Consider the following 17594-nt stretch of genomic DNA (forward strand, 5'->3'; position numbering starts at 1 on the left):
GCCCATGGCAACTTGGTTGCAAAGCCACTGGTCAGAGAGAACTTCATAACCACAGATGATGATGGATTCAATGTGACCAGTCAGTTCCCTCTGACCTATATGCATATATGTATATTGAGAAGGTTAAGAATGGGGCATCCTGAAACTAGGGCTAAGAAAAGATACCCCCCCCAAAAGTGATTCCATTTACAACCAATGGATTTAGATGCTGGGTTCAGGGACTGTTAATCTGGTGGTTAAAGGTAAAGGGACCCCTGACCGTTAGGTCCAGTTGTGGATGACTCTGGGGTTGTGGCGCTCATCTCGCTTTACTGGCCAAGGGAGCCGGCGTACAGCTTCCGGGGCATGTGGCCAGCATGACTAAGCTGCTTCTGGCAAACCAGAGCAGCACATGGAAATGCCATTTACCTTCCCATTTACCGAGCAACGGGAGCTCACCCTGTTGCAGGGATTCGAACCACCGACCTTCTGATCGGCAAGTCCTAGAATCTGTGGTTTAACCCACAGTGCCACCCATGTGACAAATATTCCTCCTCTCTCTGCTTCCTTTAACTGCTCCTGTCAAAGGTCTGCAACTGCTTGTGATGATGCCCAAAAGTGTTTAGGTAAAAATAAATTAAGAGGCAGGGGGAATAGTGCTGATGCTGGCACCATATTCTCCTACCCCAAATCCATCCATTTTGGCTTGTGACAGTTGAAAGGGACACGGGTGGCACTGTGGTCTAAACCACTGAGCCTGTTGGGCTTGCCGATCAGAAGGTTGATGGTTCGAATCCTCATGACGGGCTGAGCTCCCATTGCTCTGTCCCAGTTCCTGCCAACCTAGTAGTTTGAAAGCATATCAGTGCAAGTAGATAAATAGGTACTGCTATGACGGAAAGGTAAACGGTGTTTCCGTGTGCTCTGGTTTCCGTCACGGTGTCCCATTGTGCCAGAAGCAGTTTAGTCATGCTGACCACGTGACCCGGAAAGCTGTCTGTGAAGAAATGCCAGCTCCCTGAGCCTGAAAGCGAGATGAGTGCCGCAACCCATAGTCGCCTTTGACTGGACTTAACCGTCCAGGGGTCCTTTACCCTTTTTTTTTTTTTTTACCTTTTATGACAGTTGCCTCCTGTGTGTCTTGATTGTTGCACATGTCTACACAATAAGTGCAGTACTTTGTGTGAAGCGCAGGTCATTCCAGTTCCGTATGGATGGGCAGTGGTGTGAAAATATTAAATCTGCAAGTGTCCAATCCGCTTTCAGTATTGAGCTTTGCACTGCGGAGATCCAAGGTTATAGGAAATGCTAATATCTTCGTGGTTGAGTTGCAAGTTGTCAGTATGCATGAAGTGTGGGAAACTTTAGGATAAGCAATTCCTTTAATAACAGCATTAGGCTGTCATTCAGAGCCGCAGTGGGAATGCAAAAGTCTTCAGTGAATTATTGGGATGCCAGCAGCACACTGTTTTGATGGAAAGGAGAGGAACAGGCCACCCAATTCAATGCACGCCTCTGTGTTTAATGTGAAGGGCATTTTTAGATCTTATGGGCAACTGATAAAGTGTTTTGTGTAACGAACTCTGGCATTAGCAGCAGCACTGCTGTGCCCATTTCTGTTTCATCACTGTCAATGTTGATGGGAGCATCAGTGCAACTCACATATGTGAAAGTATCATATTTGCTGAATGTCTTCAGAATTGCTCTAATTGCCTTCCTTGCACCCCTAATGGACACAGATGAAGCGCTTGGTCTTAGGTGTGGAGGGCAGACAGAAACAGGAAAGCTTGTGCTTAGATTGCATATTTTTCATTTTTGAAAAGTGAACAGTACAGGCTATCTAACCACTGTGCACTAAATTGTTTCTATTTCCAGGAAGATGGTTGTAACAGTAATACAAGAGTCCACACAATCACTAGGTTGTGTCATGTGAATTTCAGAAATTCCTCTTTTCCTTATGGAGGAGTAAGTCAATGTCATTCATCTGCCCTCCCACAGAAGAGTGATTGAACCAACCAAACAAACATGTGCGATGGAGTCACAGAAAGTGAGGTAATTGTGACATCTTCTTGCTCTTTTTTCTTGCTTGATTATAAATTTGAACTATGAGTACTTGTTATCTATGTGGCTTGAGTGCTTAGTATGTGTATCACAGCAGGGGAGAGAGTAATTTGTAGTAGTTTGGCAAGGATATTTGACTTCAAACTGCTTAACAATAGCAGCAATCCAATACCCCCGGAAGTGTAGGTGAGTTCCCACGAAGTGAGACACAGTGATAACAGAAAGAACCTTTGTGGAACTAACAGAACTGGACAACAGGGGCAAAGCAACTGCTTATATACATTTCTGAAAGCCTGGGCCACTCCCACTCCCAGCGTGATTGGTTGTCTAAATTTCCAAGCTGCGAATCACGACTCAGAGTTCAAGGGCCAGTGGGCAGAGGCTCAAATCCTGAAATGTTCTGTGATTGGATATCATGTATCAAATCAGAACACAGGGGCTCAGAATCCATATTAGTGCAGACACAAGCACAAGCAAACACAGACTACTGAATACATACCACCCCCTCCACATTAAATTATATTGCTGAAATAAAAAAGGTTTGGTGGTATCCGGGTGTGGCCTTTTGCATAGAAGGACATTGTGTTCCAACAATTCTGGTACTCATAACAAACTCCTGGGCTCAGAATTCTTTTAATTCTAAGTGCAACCGCTGGCTCCAGTACATACCTGGGCTTCTAGTAAGAACAAAGTAGACGTTGTAAGTCTAATGCCTGCCCATTCCCATTCTGTAGCAACTCAAATACCTATATATGCACTTGACCCTTTCAGATCCATAAGGAGAAGATTCTTGGACAGCAAACATGAAGGGAAATGCTAGACTTAGATCTAGGTTCCACGAGGCATCAAAAAACAATCCTAAGAAGTACAGCCGCTGACTAATCAATCAATGTGAAGGAATAGATGAAGTCAAGGTAAATGAAGTCATGTATTTTTATAAGATATAACTATGAAAGGATTTTCAAACTTTTACAGAGAATAAGCCTATGGTCTCCAGACTATACCGGAATTTCAAAACAATCTGATGTGACTTCACAGCATCGGATATCATGCCAATGTATTCTAAAATATGTAGCTGTGCTGACTATAGATGCATCTTTCCAAGGCTGATGAATTTCTGCACAACTCGCAACATCCCTCTCTCCTCCATCCAGACCATCAAGAGGCATTGTTAAGAGTTAAATGACACAGTGCTGCCAGGCAAAAGCACTTTGGGGGGGGGCAAACAGCAGTTGTTGAGGCATATGACCTATCTTGAGGGTGTGTGTTTAAAAACAAAGAAAACAGCAATATACAAAAGTTAATATCAAATACCAAGGATTTTTCAAAAGTAAAAACTGAAATAGAGAGAGAGAAAAGGCTTCTGATTCTCCGTCTTTCAGTTTTATAGTCTTCTGCTAAACCCTTGTTCTATAATAGCATCCAACTCTTCTACTTTCCATAAACCAACCTTTCCTCAATCTTCAAATCGAGATTTTACAAGCTCATTTCCTTCTTTGCGCAACAAGTCTATAAGGGGTTTCCAGTCATTAATAAATGTCAACAATGATTTTTCTCTAATTAAACACATCCACTTTGCTGTCTCAGACAAATCCATTAATCTCAATAACTATTCTTCCATAATCGGTAATAATAAGTCCTTCCTTCTTTGTGCATATAGCAATCTTGCCACAGTGATCATATACTGAAATAATTTTCCATACTCTCTTTCTGGTTGTATACAGGTAAAACTCGAAAAATTAGAATACCGTAGAAAAGTTCATTTATTTCAATAATTCAACTTAAAAGGGGAAACTAATATATGAGATAGACTCATGACATGCAAAACGAGATATGTCAAGCCTTTATTTGTTATAATTGTGATTATTATGGCGTATTATGGCGTATGTATCTGTCAGAGCTGCTCCCCGATCCCAGCTCACAGAGGATCACGCTAGCCAGCGTTCGCTTTATAAAAGTCTTTATTGAGTTACAGTTTCCATTTCCAAGCTGCTGCGTGCAACTCTACGTCTTATGGCTAGACCGGCGAAGCTCCGTCTGAATCTCCGCCCCTCGTACACCAACTTAATATCCTCGCCTTACTCCACCTTTTCCGCCTGACCGTCCTTCTCTGGGTCCCTCTGCCCCCCGTGGTCTCCTCCCTCCGGGACTCCTCTGACGCTGACCCCCCGGACCCTCCTGTCTCCTTGCGTCGGGCTTTAGGACCTGGCTCCCTTTCCGGGCTGCTTACTGCGCCGCCTTCCTGTGCATTTGAACTTGGCGCGCGCGCCCAGCCTTCCACTTTCCGCTTGACCGTTTCTTCGCTCCCCGATGGGGGCGTGGTCACTCCTGACTCATGCCCTCCTCCCTGCTGCGAGCTGCCAGGGCTCGATCCCTGACGTCCTTCCTCTCCACTGCGCTCTGGTGGGGACGCTGGCCCCGATTTCCAACTGCTGCCCTCTGAACCCCCGCTGGTCCCTTCCTCCTGGGGTGTCCCCCTAGGCCCCCCCTTTGCTCTGGCCACTGGCGCTCCTTTCTGTGAATCTTCCGATTCACTGGAAAGACTCGGAGATCTCGGGTCGTCGTCATCACTCATCCTTTCTTCGGACTCCTCCCCCTCGCTCTCTGTTTCCTCCCTTGCCCTCGCCTCTGCTCCTGAACCCCTGACATCCATCCCCCCCTCGAAGCCCCCCTTTCCCCCCTCCCCTCCTTCCGGTGCGGGAGCTGGGTGCTGCCGAGTCATGGGGACGAATGCCGGATACATTTCGCTTCCCTTGGCGGGCCTCCAACTGAAGACTTCCGATTCTTCCTCCCTGCGCTCGTCGACAGCGGTCACCTCCGCTTCCATCTCTGTGCCGCCGTGCTCGAAGCCCAGGTCCTCCCCGAACATGTCCACGTCCGTCTCCGCCTCAGTCGTTCCCGGGTCCGTCGCTCGACCTGGAACCTCCAGCCACTTCCTGCGCCACTGCTCCTCTGGTCTATCGTCCCACCAATACGAGGGCTCTGAGGCAGATCCCGAGGGCGACCCCTCCGGGGAACGCGTGTCCATTGTCGGTTCCTCGTCCGAGTCGAACCCGTGGAAAGTGCTGGCTGAAAGCGTCGGTGTGAAAAGCCAATCGTCGAAAAAGTCTGCTGGCATGGGCCTGTGTGGGAAAAGGGCGTGAAACTCGTCCTTGAGCAGAGGTTCCTCCAAGGCGTAGCCTGGCACCCAGCTGTTGGCACTGGCCGGGAAGCCCTCCTTGGCGAGGAGGTATTCTACTCCCTCTTCTCCCCATCTAGAGTCCAAAATCTCTGTGACCTCGTTGATGGACTCCTCTTGTGTCACTCCCCCTTGTTCGGTTCCCTCTCGTAGCGGACTCGGAGCCGTTCCTGGTTCCTGAAACCTGTGAGGTGTCTTGTAGGGAGTGAGTACCGACCTGTGGAACACCGGATGCATTCTGGAACCCTCCGGAAGCATCAGCCTGAAAACCACCGGGTTGATCTGTTCTTCGACTTGGTAGGGCCCTAGTTGTTTATGCCCTAGTTTCTTCTTCGCTAATGACCTGGCCGGCACTGCTTGGGCTGCCAACCAGACCCAGTCTCCCACCTGGATCTCTTCGCCGACTCTCCTGTGTTTGTCCGCTTGCACCTTGTATGCGTGTTTAGCCAGCTCCAGGTGCCGCCGAAGTTGATCGTGGACCTCTTGCAACTCTGACGCGAACGCGTCTGCTGTCTGCGGCTCCCCCTCCCCCATTCTTTCCAGTTCCGGGAAGGTTCTGGGGTGCCTTCCGTTGTTGGCGAAGAACGGCGTCACCCCTGTGGACACGTGTTTCGTGTTGTTGTAGGCGAACTCGGCGAGCGGCAGGTAGTCCACCCACGTCGCAGGCTGTTGATTTGCGTAGCATCTCAGGTACTGCTGCATGATGGCATTGACCCGCTCCGCTTGCCCGTTGGTCTGCGGGTGTCTAGCCGAAGCCAGGTTGATCTTGACGTTCAGGAAGCCCATCAGTTTCTGCCAGAAGTTCGAGATGAACTGCCGCCCCCTGTCAGACAGTATAGACCGCGGCAGACCGTGAACCTTGAACACGTGATCTATGAACAGTTTGGCGGTTTGTTCCGCCGTGGCCACCTTCGCACACGGAATGAAATGTGCCATCTTGGAGAACAAGTCCACCACCACTAGCACTGCCGTTTTGCCCCTCGAGCTGGGCAGATCCGTGACAAAGTCCAGGGCCACTCTCTCCCATGGTTCGAACGGGGTTTGCAGAGGTTCCAGCAGTCCCGCCGGCGGTCTGTGTACTGGTTTGGCCCTCTGGCAGGTGTCGCACCTCGCCACGTAGTCCGCGACTTCTCCTCTCATTCTGGGCCACCAGAAGTCTCTGGCGACTAATTCTATCGTCTTCTCTGTGCCAAAGTGCCCGGCAGTGGGCGCGTCGTGCAACTGCTGCAGTACCTTGGCGCGAAGATAGTCCCCTGGCACGTAGATGGCCCCTTTACGGAGGAGTAATCCATCGCGAACCTGGAACTCGTCGTTCGCCGCCGTGCCCCTGTGCGCCTCTGCCATCTTTGCTCGCGCGAAAGAGTCGTCCCGCAATGCACGTCGTACCGCCTCCAGGTCAACAGTCGCCGAAGCGCACGCCCACGCTGTCGGTGCGAAGATATGCATGGCCGCCGCTGGCGTCGCCTCTTCGAGGTACTGCGGTTTACGGGAGAGGGCGTCTGCCATGATGTTGGTGTCCCCCGGGACATACTCTATACGGAAGTCGAAGTCCGCAAAGAACTCTGCCCAACGTATTTGCCTCTGGTTCAGGAACCTCGCCGTGCGCCAGTGCTCCAGATTCTTGTGGTCCGTGCGGACCTGCACTGTGTGCTTGGCTCCGATCAGGAAGTGCCTCCACGCCTTGAAGGCTGCATGAATGGCTAACAACTCCCTGTCCCAGATGGTGTAGTTCTGTTCTGACTTGGTGAGCTTCCTGGAGTAGAACGCTCCCGGCCTCCAAGCCCCCTGCGGGTCTTGCTGCAACAGAACTGCTCCTACGACTCTGTCTGAAGCGTCCGTCTCCACCCTCATTGGTCTGCTGGGGTTGACGTGTAGTAGCTGCTCCTCCGACGCGAAGAGACGCTTGAGTGCCTGAAAGGACTGCTCTGCTTGCGCCGTCCAGATGAATTTCTTCTTCTTGGAGCTGAGCGTGTCCGTGATGGCCGCCGTCTGCATCGCGAACCCCTTGATGAACTTGCGATAGAAGTTCGCAAAGCCCACAAACCGCTGGACCTCCTTCCGGTTGCGCGGACTTTTCCAATCCAAAACTGCGCGAACCTTGGCGCTGTCCATTGCGAGCCCTTTGTCTGACAACCTGTAGCCCAGGAAGTCCACCTCCGACACGTCGAACTGGCATTTTTCCAGCTTGGCGTAGAGCCTATGCTGCTGTAGTCTGCTCAGCACTTCTTTGACGTCTCTGTCGTGATCGTGCTGCGATTCAGAAAAGATGAGTATGTCATCCAGGAAACAGACACACTTCTTGTAGAGCAGCCCTGCCAAGACGTGATGCATAAAAGCTTGAAAGCAGTGGGAGCCATTTTGTAATCCAAAAGGCATAACTCTGTATTCGTAGGTGCCCAGGGGCGTGAACATGGCCGTCTTCCACTCGTCGCCCTCCCGCATATGAATGAGGTTGTACGCCCCTCGGAGGTCCAACTTGGTGAAGACGCATCCTTTGCGCACCGTCGCGAGGAGGTCGTCGATCCTGGGCATGGGGAAGTCCGATGGCTTGGTCACAGCGTTCAAAATCCGATAGTCCACCACGAGCCTTTTTTGGGGCGTGTTTTTCTTCTTGACAAAGAATACCGGACTGCCCCCCACTGCCTTGGACTCTCGGATGAAACCGCGCTCCAGATTGTGATCTATGAACTCCTTGAGGTCCTGTAGTTCGTCCTCAGACATGGAGTACAGTTTCCCCTTTGGCAACGCCGCCCCTGGTAGGAGGTCGATCTTGCAGTCGTATGGTCTGTGGGGGGGTAGCTTGTCCGCCTCCTTCTCGCAGAAAACCTCCAAAAAGTCTGCGTACTTGTGGGGAACAGCTTGCAGCATCCCAAGCTGCAGCTGTGACTCCTCTTCCTCTCCCTCCTGCTGGGGCAGGATGCAGTGTTCAGCACAATAGGAAGAGCCGAAAGTCAGCTGCCTCTGATTCCACGCCATCGCCGGGCTGTGCTTGTCCAGCCAACTCATGCCCAGTACAATGGGCGTGTCCGATAATTGAGTGACATTGAAGCTGATGACTTCCCTGTGGTTCCCAAGTCGCATCACCATTGGAGGCGTTTGCTTCACGACTTGCCCCCCGAGCAGCTCCCTGCCATCCACCGTGACTACCTGCAGGGGCAGTGTGGCAGGCAGCAACTGTATATCGTGCTGGTCGACAAAGTCTTGCCCTATAAAGTCCGCATTGCTTCCTGAGTCAATAGTGATTGGCACGTCCATGGTGAGTCCATTGGGTAGTTGGAGCGATGCGGTGAGCCGCACTACTGGTTTGGGCGGGAGGGGGTCCGTGGGTTGCAACATCTCTGGGGACTGCTTCACTGACACGTCTGGCTGGGCCCCAGTGCCTCTGTCTCCAGCCAGACTCCTTCGTTTCCCTGCTGTGGTTCTCCTTGCTGAGTCGCTGTAGTTACCATTGCTGAGGCTGCAGTGTGCTTGTGGAGCCTCTGGGGACACTCTTTCGCCATGTGCTGGGGATTGTCGCAGATGTAGCACTTCCGGTTCCCTCTAGGAGGCTTTGCTTTCACTGCTCCCGGTGCTAGGGCTCTGGTTGCTGACTGAGCCCTTGCACCGCCAACCTCCATAGGTTCCGCTCCTCCTCCTGGCGGAGGCGTGGATTGCGCACGCGCTGCTTCTCTGGGAACGAAGGAGTAGCCTCTGGCTGGTTCGCGCCCTCCGCGCCCTTCGTCCTTGCCCCAAGGACATTCCTCCAGACGGACCCCAACTGCGAGCGCCCTCTGAACGATCTCCTGCGTGCTCCGGGGTCTCTCCCCCCTCGCAATTTCGTCCTTAACCGGGCCGCTCAAGCCTTCCCAAAACAGGTCTCTGACTGGCGCCGAATCTCTGTCCCATTCCAGGGCACTGACCAATGCAAAAAAGCGGGCATGATACTGCCGTACACTGGCCCTCCCCTGCTTAAGTCCATGCACCTCCTTCCGGGCAAGATCCACGTCTATGCTTGATAAGAAGCACCCATCCATCGCTTTAATGAAGGCATCCGCATTTTGGAGCGCCGGATCCTTATCTCTCCACAAATTGCGCAGCCATGCTTTAGCACACGGGTGTCAAACACAAGGCCCGCGGGCCGAATCCGGCCCGCCAGACCTCGTCATGTGGCCCGTGTAGCCGCCGCCGGCCGCCAGCCTTCACCTTTTATTCTCACTTTTTTTTTTTTGACACAAGAAAGCCGCCTCTTCAGCGCATGTGCGGCAGCCTACAAGCCAGAGAATGTCTGTCCTCTAGCAGCGGCGGCCGTTCTACACAGGAAACCTCCACTTTACATGCATTCATGTAAAGTCCTACAGATACAACCGGCCCTTTGAGGGTGACCAAACTGCTGATGCGGCCCCCGATAAATTTGAGTTTGACACCCCTGCTTTAGCATCTCCATGCAAATGGGACATGATAAACCCCACCTTCTCTTGCTCATCTCTAAAGTCCTTTTCCAGCAGTTGCAGTGCACACTTTACATCTGCTCTAAAGTTGGGGTACTGTTGCAAATTCCCATTGAAGTGAGAGACTAGACCGCCTGCTCGTCTCCCCAACCCAATCCCCTCCGGTCTGGGTGTCAGTTGCCCTTGCTTCGTAAGCATTTCCAATCTGACCTGGAGATCTCTGTAGGCGGCAGCTGCGTCCTCCTCTCTCTTCCTGGATGCAAGTACCTCGGCATTCAGTTGTGTCACTGCTTCTCTGAGATCCGCTATCTGTTGTTCGGCCGTCATCTTGTCTGCCGTTCGTGAGCTCTCGAGTAGGCACCAGCCTTCTCTCCTCTCCGCTAGGCTTTCGATGCCCACAGAAATGTGAGACGGAGCTTACTGTCAGAGCTGCTCCCCGATCCCAGCTCACAGAGGATCACGCTAGCCAGCGTTCGCTTTATAAAAGTCTTTATTGAGTTACAGTTTCCATTTCCAAGCTGCTGCGTGCAACTCTACGTCTTATGGCTAGACCGGCGAAGTTCCGTCTGAATCTCCGCCCCTCGTACACCAACTTAATATCCTCGCCTTACTCCACCTTTTCCGCCTGACCGTCCTTCTCTGGGTCCCTCTGCCCCCCGTGGTCTCCTCCCTCCGGGACTCCTCTGACGCTGACCCCCCGGACCCTCCTTTCTCCTTGCGTCGGGCTTTAGGACATGGCTCCCTTTCCGGGCTGCTTACTGCGCCGCCTTCCTGTGCATTTGAACTTGGCGCGCGCGCCCAGCCTTCCACTTTCCGCTTGACCGTTTCTTCGCTCCCCGATGGGGGCGTGGTCACTCCTGACTCCTGCCCTCTTCCCTGCTGCGAGCTGCCAGGGCTCGATCCCTGACGTCCTTCCTCTCCACTGCGCTCTGGTGGGGACGCTGGCCCCGATTTCCAACTGCTGCCCTCTGAACCCCCGCTGGTCCCTTCCTCCTGGGGTGTCCCCCTAGGCCCCCCCTTTGCTCTGGCCACTGGCGCTCCTTTCTGTGAATCTTCCGATTCACTGGAAAGACTCGGAGATCTCGGGTCGTCGTCATCACTCATCCTTTCTTCGGACTCCTCCCCCTCGCTCTCTGTTTCCTCCCTTGCCCTCGCCTCTGCTCCTGAACCCCTGACAGTATCCAATATTTTAAAGCTTTTTTTACAAGTCCACCAAACATGATAAAATATAGCTTCTTTACACTTGACACTTCCGATAAACATTTGAAACATTTTTATACACTCGATAAGTAACTTTTGATACCAAGAACTTATATACCAATGATACATTGCTTTGTAAAAATTCTCTTTTAAACACAGGATTTATTTTAACCCTTTTGTCCATATATGTTACCACTGTTCCATCATTACATTATAACCATATATATTTTTTGCCCATTCCTTGGGGGAGAGGTTCACATTTAGACCCTGAGCCTCAGGTCCCTTACCCCGATTTAGCAACACTCTAGCCTTGCAATATCAGTTTGTTTGAATACAATTGACCCAATTAAGGCAAAGTCTTAATAAACATATTTTATTTCTATCAGATAGGGATTAAATAATTTAAAACCTTCACACACACACACACTCTAGATCTTTGACTGGTGGCCAATAGAAAGTACAATACAGTCGTACCTTGGAAGTTGAATGGAATCCGTTCCAGCAGTCCCTTCCACTTCCAAAACATTTGAAAACCAAAGCGCAGCTTCTGATTGGCTGCAGGAAGCCACAGAATCCCTGACGGACATTCGGCTTCCAAAAATAGTTCACAAACCAGAACAGTCACTTCCAGGTTTGCGGCATTTGGGAGCCAAAACATTCAGGAAATAAGCTATTCGACTTCCAAGGTATGACTGTAATAACCAATCTTATGTGGCTTCACAATATTGCACTGCAGACACTACATGCAACATCGCATTAAAATATGTTGCAAATTATCTAGCTGTGCTGCCTTAATATATCTTTCAAATGCTAACTGCGCCACAGGAACAACATATAAAGGGTGTGACTGCCCTAAACCTGGAAATACTGTTTACAACAGATGTATTTCAGAAAACATGACAGATGCTTTTCAGATTCACTTAGATCTTGTATCTATTGATTGGTCAGGGGTTGCATCCTCTAGATTTGGTTTTCCATTAATTTTGAACCATTTGATCACTGCTTCTCTGGAGACATGTACATGATCAATGAGTTGCAAGTTCAATCGGTGCTACTCTGTTCAGTGATGGTACTTTGCCAGGCGCACAAGGCTTATCTCCAAATTGGAAGAGCCAAATGTTGTTTCATACATCCTGCTCTAGTTTTTTTTAATTGCTTTTATAAGAAATGTCATTAGCTTGCAAAGGGGAGGTGAGCTGCATTATGTGACAGGCTTAGGTAAAGCTTACTCTTGGCTTCTGCACTGTGAAAATAGAGGCATTTCATATAGTGTAGGGGCACAAAAGTTGTTGAGCTCCCCCCCCCCCCGAAATATACCCAGAGTCGAGCTAGGATTTCATGTTCTTTATTCAGCTCATAGTAGTGAGGAATGAAAATTTCCCCAAAATATCTGCTTTATATACATTATTTACACAATGGGCCCCACGTGATTGGCTAATTCCGGGATTCACCTGTAGGCCAATCAGGTTGCGGATTCACTTCCACCTGGAGCTGGATTGGGTGTCTCCTGCGAACCAATCATACTGCTGCATTGTTCTAGGACCAATCAGACTGCTGCATTTTGGATCCTATTGTTCTAGGACCAATGAGACTGCTGCATTTGGATCCTATTCAACTCAGTATATAACACCCCCCCCCCAAGTTATTGAGCTTCTTTCTTTCTTTCTTTCTTTCTTGGGGAGGGCGCAAAGTTGCTCATCTTCTTCTTTTTTTTGCAAAATCTCAATTTTTGGGGAAGTTTTAAACCGATTCTTTTTAGGGAATTTGCCAGAAAAACACTTCTGATATGGGCTGCCATATGCCTAGGTTTTCCGAAACAATTTTTCGGTTTTTTGAAAATTTTGCTTGGACACCATCTGCTAAAATTGACAGATTCCCTGCCCCCCCTCAACTTGACAGCTATCCTTTATGCAACCTGCTGTATGGATCATCTTAAATCTCCAAGCCATTCTGTGTGTGTTACGTTACTTGCGCACTTCCAGGCCCATTTCCTGAACATCCAGAGGGGTGCTCATTGAAACAGTTTGCCTCATTTTCCATGTGTAAAAGATGCACTCACATGTTGTCGTTGTTGACATCTGTCTGTCTCAAGAGATAATGGAGTGCGCCTCCAAGGGGTGAAGCCAAAGTCTCTGTGACAGACGTCCATGTTGATAAGCATTTTTTACAACTCTTGCTGAGGGGAAGGAGAAAACCTCACCGCCCAGGGCCAATTAGGTGTGAGTGAAATTGTCTGCTGCCCCTGTCAACCAGAGACCAACGGTGCTCCCAGCAAAGGCCTTTCCTTGAGGCAGGGTGAAATCTATACAGGCCTGGTCTTGCAATGAGGCTCTCTTTTTAAGGTCCAGAAAACCCAGCCTTCCCCAAAAGCCTCATGAAAGGGGGGGAGGGACTGTGTGATGAGATAAGCCAGGAAAATGGTTGCCAGCTTCAAGCAGCCCCGCCATGTGAAGAAGGCAACTACTGTAAAATGTAACTTATCAGTTGCATGCACCTGCAAATTCACCCTGATCCATAACATGGCGAAAGAGGAGTGAAATATACTCAGAGTCGCAAAGTGATTTCATGCTCTTTATTCAGCTCATAGTGGTGAGGAGGGAATGGATGCCAGTCCCCTCAAAGTATCTGCTTTATATACATTATTTACACAATGGGCTGCACATGATTGGCTAATTCTGGAATTCTACTGTAAGCCAATCAGGTTGTGGATTCACTTCTATCTGGAGCATGATTGGGTAGTTCCTGCCAACCAATCATACTGCTGCATTGTTCTGGGACCAATCAGACTGCTGCATTCTGAATCCTATTGTTCTAGGACCAATCAGACTGCTGCCTTTTGGATCCTATTGTTCTATGACCAATCAGACTGCTGCAGTTTGGATCCTATTCAACTCAGTACATAACAAGGAGTGTGGCTTGTTTCGCTCACAAATACTATGCTGCCATGGCAATGGGCTACCACTTCACTGAATTCCTTTCCTTTAGTCACAGAAATAGGATTTAGCCTTCACCTCTGTGGTAACATGCATTTGTGGCTGCTCTCGTGCCAAGAGCAGTCTGGGTACGCTCAGAGTCAGAACCAGATAAAAATACATTTAGTTCTAATTTAACATACTGGTCCAGAGGAACAGATAATTTGTTCTGACTCATAAATCAGGCAGAGAACAATAAAGCTGTGATGTGAGACAGCTTCTTGACTTCTTTTTAAAATATAGAATGTTTGACATTTGGCAGAAGGAGGGGTATTTTCCCATTATGTCACTAGAAGCAAATCTTGTAAATATTCAATTGTTTCCTAACTTATTCTTGGATTGATTGCAGAATAACCATGTGGGGCAGGCTTTGGATAAAGATTCTCTAATACTGTTTTGGGGTTGCAACAAAGAAAGTTGTGTAGTTAGGGCAAGGACTTTCTCCACCTCAGCAGAGCTTCCTCTCGTCTCCTCTTGTCACCCATATCTGTTCTGGATCCTTGCGCTAACAGACCAACTTTGTTGAATACAACCCTTGGTATTTAAGGTGTAATTCAGTGGTGTCCAAATTTTTTCAAAGCGGGCCAGAGTTGAGCTTTTTTAAGGATTTTGTCACATGGATGACAAATCTATGCAGTCTATACAGGTGTTAAATCACTCTGCCTTTCATATCTGAAGGCCAGATGAAAAATAAATCCAGAAAGCTGAAATATATGTCAGGAACATAGTAAAGTACATTCCACAGTAATAAAGGTTGTCTGTCAACTTTTAAGTTCACAACATATGAACAGGAACATAACACCAGCTATACTTGTTGTGTCCAAATATATTTATACCTACTCCACTTGTGGCCCCGCCCCACCCTCACAACTAGAAGAAAATGGAAGAGTGTTATAAACAAAATTGAGTGAAGCCGAGGATGATGACGGGTATTTAAAATTCTGCAATTAACAATTTCTCCTCTTAAGGACATAAGATATTATTGTTAAATACCATGGTGATTTTTGAAAATGCATAAAATTAACACTGAAAAACTTTTGCAATAACTGAACTTTGTAAACCTTTTGAGGCCTGGGCAGGCCAGGTCTTCTTATTATATACCTGCTGGGATTGACAAGGCATCTGACCCTCACCTGTATCACATAGCTCTCCTGACGAGTGCTTTGGTCTGCCCACCAGATACCAGGCACTCTACTATTCAAATTAGGCCCCAGTGTTTTCATTACAATCCCCTTCTCCATTAAGTAATCAATTTTAATTTAGAATTTAAATTCTCAAAATTTTCTTATCTGTTAATTAGAACAAGTAAACTACTGCTCTGACTTCATTGCAAACAGTATTTCTACCTTCAACACACTTGAGCAAACTTGCTCCTCTTCCTTTCAAAGATATTTTGTTGCCATTTGCAACTGTAGCTGCCTCTGATTAGTTATCATTTAACTATTGGGAGAAATAATTAGCATCACATGTCATTAGCCCTCGACACCTGAACTTGCGAAAAAACTTTTTTTAAAAAAATCCCTAAGCCGTGCGGTCACAATATCAGCAAAAATCTGATGTTCTGCAATTCACTCAAAAATGGTGCCAAATTGTTGCAAATGTTCCCACAAAAGGTTTCTTGGTGGAAACAGAAGGGTTTTTATCTCTGGAAACAGAATTAGCCCTTGATGTCTGAACTTGCGGAAAAACAATTTCAGCAAAAATCTGACATTCTGCAATTCACGCAAAAATGGTGCCAAACTGTTGTAAATGCTCCCCTGAAAGGTGTTTTGGTGGAAACAGAAGGGTTTTTATCATCGGAAACAGTATTAGCCCTCGACGTCTGAACTTCTGGAAAAACTTTTTTTTAAAAAAATCCCTAAGCTGCACGGTAACAATTTCAGGAAAAATCTGACATTCTGCAATTCACTAAAAAATGGTGCCAAACTGTTGCAAATGTTTCTCTGAAAGGTTTTTCGGGAGAAACAGAAGGGTTTTACCACCAGAAACAGAATTAGCCCTCGACGTCTGAACTTGCGAAAAACAATTTCAGCAAAAATCTGACATTCTGCAATTCACGCAAAAATGGTGCCAAACTGTTGTAAATGCTCCCCTGAAAGGTGTTTTGGTGGAAACAGAAGGGTTTTTATCATCGGAAACAGTATTAGCCCTCGACGTCTGAACTTCTGGAAAAACTTTTTTTAAAAAAAATCCCTAAGCTGCATGGTAACAATTTCAGGAAAAATCTGACATTCTGCAATTCACTAAAAAATGGTGCCAAACTGTTGCAAATGTTTCTCTGAAAAGTTTTTCGGGAGAAACAGAAGGGTTTTACCACCAGAAACAGAATTAGCCCTCGACGTCTGAACTTGCGGAAAAACTTTTTTTAAAAAATCCGTAAGCCGCGCGGTCACAATTTCAGCAAAAATCCGAAATTCTCCAATTCACTCAAAAATGGTGTGAAACTGTTGCAAAAATGTTCCAAATTCTCCCCTAAAAGTTTTGGCGGTGGAAACAGAAGGCTTTTTATCACAGGGCAAGAAATCAGCCCTCGACAACTTAACCTGTGAAAAAAAAAATTTCTACGCCCTGGGGTCACAATTTCAGCAAAAACCTGAAATTCTCCAATTCACTCAAAAATGGGGCCAAACTGTTGCAAAAACTCCCCTGAAAGGTTTGGCAGTGGAAACAGAAGGCTTTTTATCATAGGACATGAAATCAGCCCTCGACAAGTTAACCTGTGAAAAAAAAAAAATTCTAAGCCCCGGGGTCAGAACTTCAGCAAAAACCTGAAATTCTCCAATTCACTCAAAAATGGGGCCAAACTGTTGCAAAAACTCCCCTGAAAGTTTTGGCAGTGGAAACAGAAGGCTTTTCATCATAGGACATGAAATCAGCCCTCCACAACTTAACCTGTGAAAAAAAAAAATTCTAAGCCGCGGGGTCAGAAAATCAGCCAAAATTTGAAATTCCCCAATTCACACAGAAATGCTGCTAAACTGTTGGAAATTCTCCCCTGAAAGCTTTGGCCGTGGAAAAAGAAGGCTTTTTATCATAGGACATGAAATCAGCCCTCGACAACTTAACCTGTGGGGAAAAAAAATCTAAGCCCCGGGGTCAGAAAATCAGCCAAAATTTGAAATTCTGCACTTCACTCAAAGATGGTGCCAAACAGTTGCAAATTCTCCCCTGAAAGGTTTGGCGGTGGAAACAGAAGGCTTTTTATCATAGAACATGAAATCAGCCCTCGACAACTTTACCTGTGAAAAAAAAAAATTTCTAAGCCCCAGGGTCACAACTTCAGCAAAAATCTGAATTTTTCCAATTCACTCAAAGATGGTGCCAATCTGTGGCAAATTCTCCCCTGAATTTTTGGCGGCGGAAACAGAAGGCTTTCTCTCATAGAACATGAAATCAGCCCTCGACAACTTAACCTGTGGGGAAAAAATTCTAAGCCCCGGGGTCAGAAAATCAGCAAAAATCTGAAATTCTCCACTTCACACAAAAATGCTACCAAGCTGTTGCAAATTCTCCCCTGAAAGGTTTGGCGGTGGAAATAGTAGGCTTTTTATCATAGGACGTGAAATCAGCCCTCGACAACTTAACCTGTGAAAAAAAAAAATTCTAAGCCCTGGGGTCAAAACTTAAGCAAAAATCTGAAATTTTCCAATTCACTCAAAGATGGTGCCAAACAGTTGCAAATTCTCCCCTGAAAGGTTTGGCGGTGGAAACAGAAGGCTTTTTATCATAGAACATGAAATCAGCCCTCGACAACTTTACCTTTGAAAAAAAAAATTT

Source organism: Podarcis muralis, chromosome 3 (assembly GCF_964188315.1).
Source record: "Podarcis muralis chromosome 3, rPodMur119.hap1.1, whole genome shotgun sequence".
NCBI classification, from domain to species: domain Eukaryota; kingdom Metazoa; phylum Chordata; class Lepidosauria; order Squamata; family Lacertidae; genus Podarcis; species Podarcis muralis.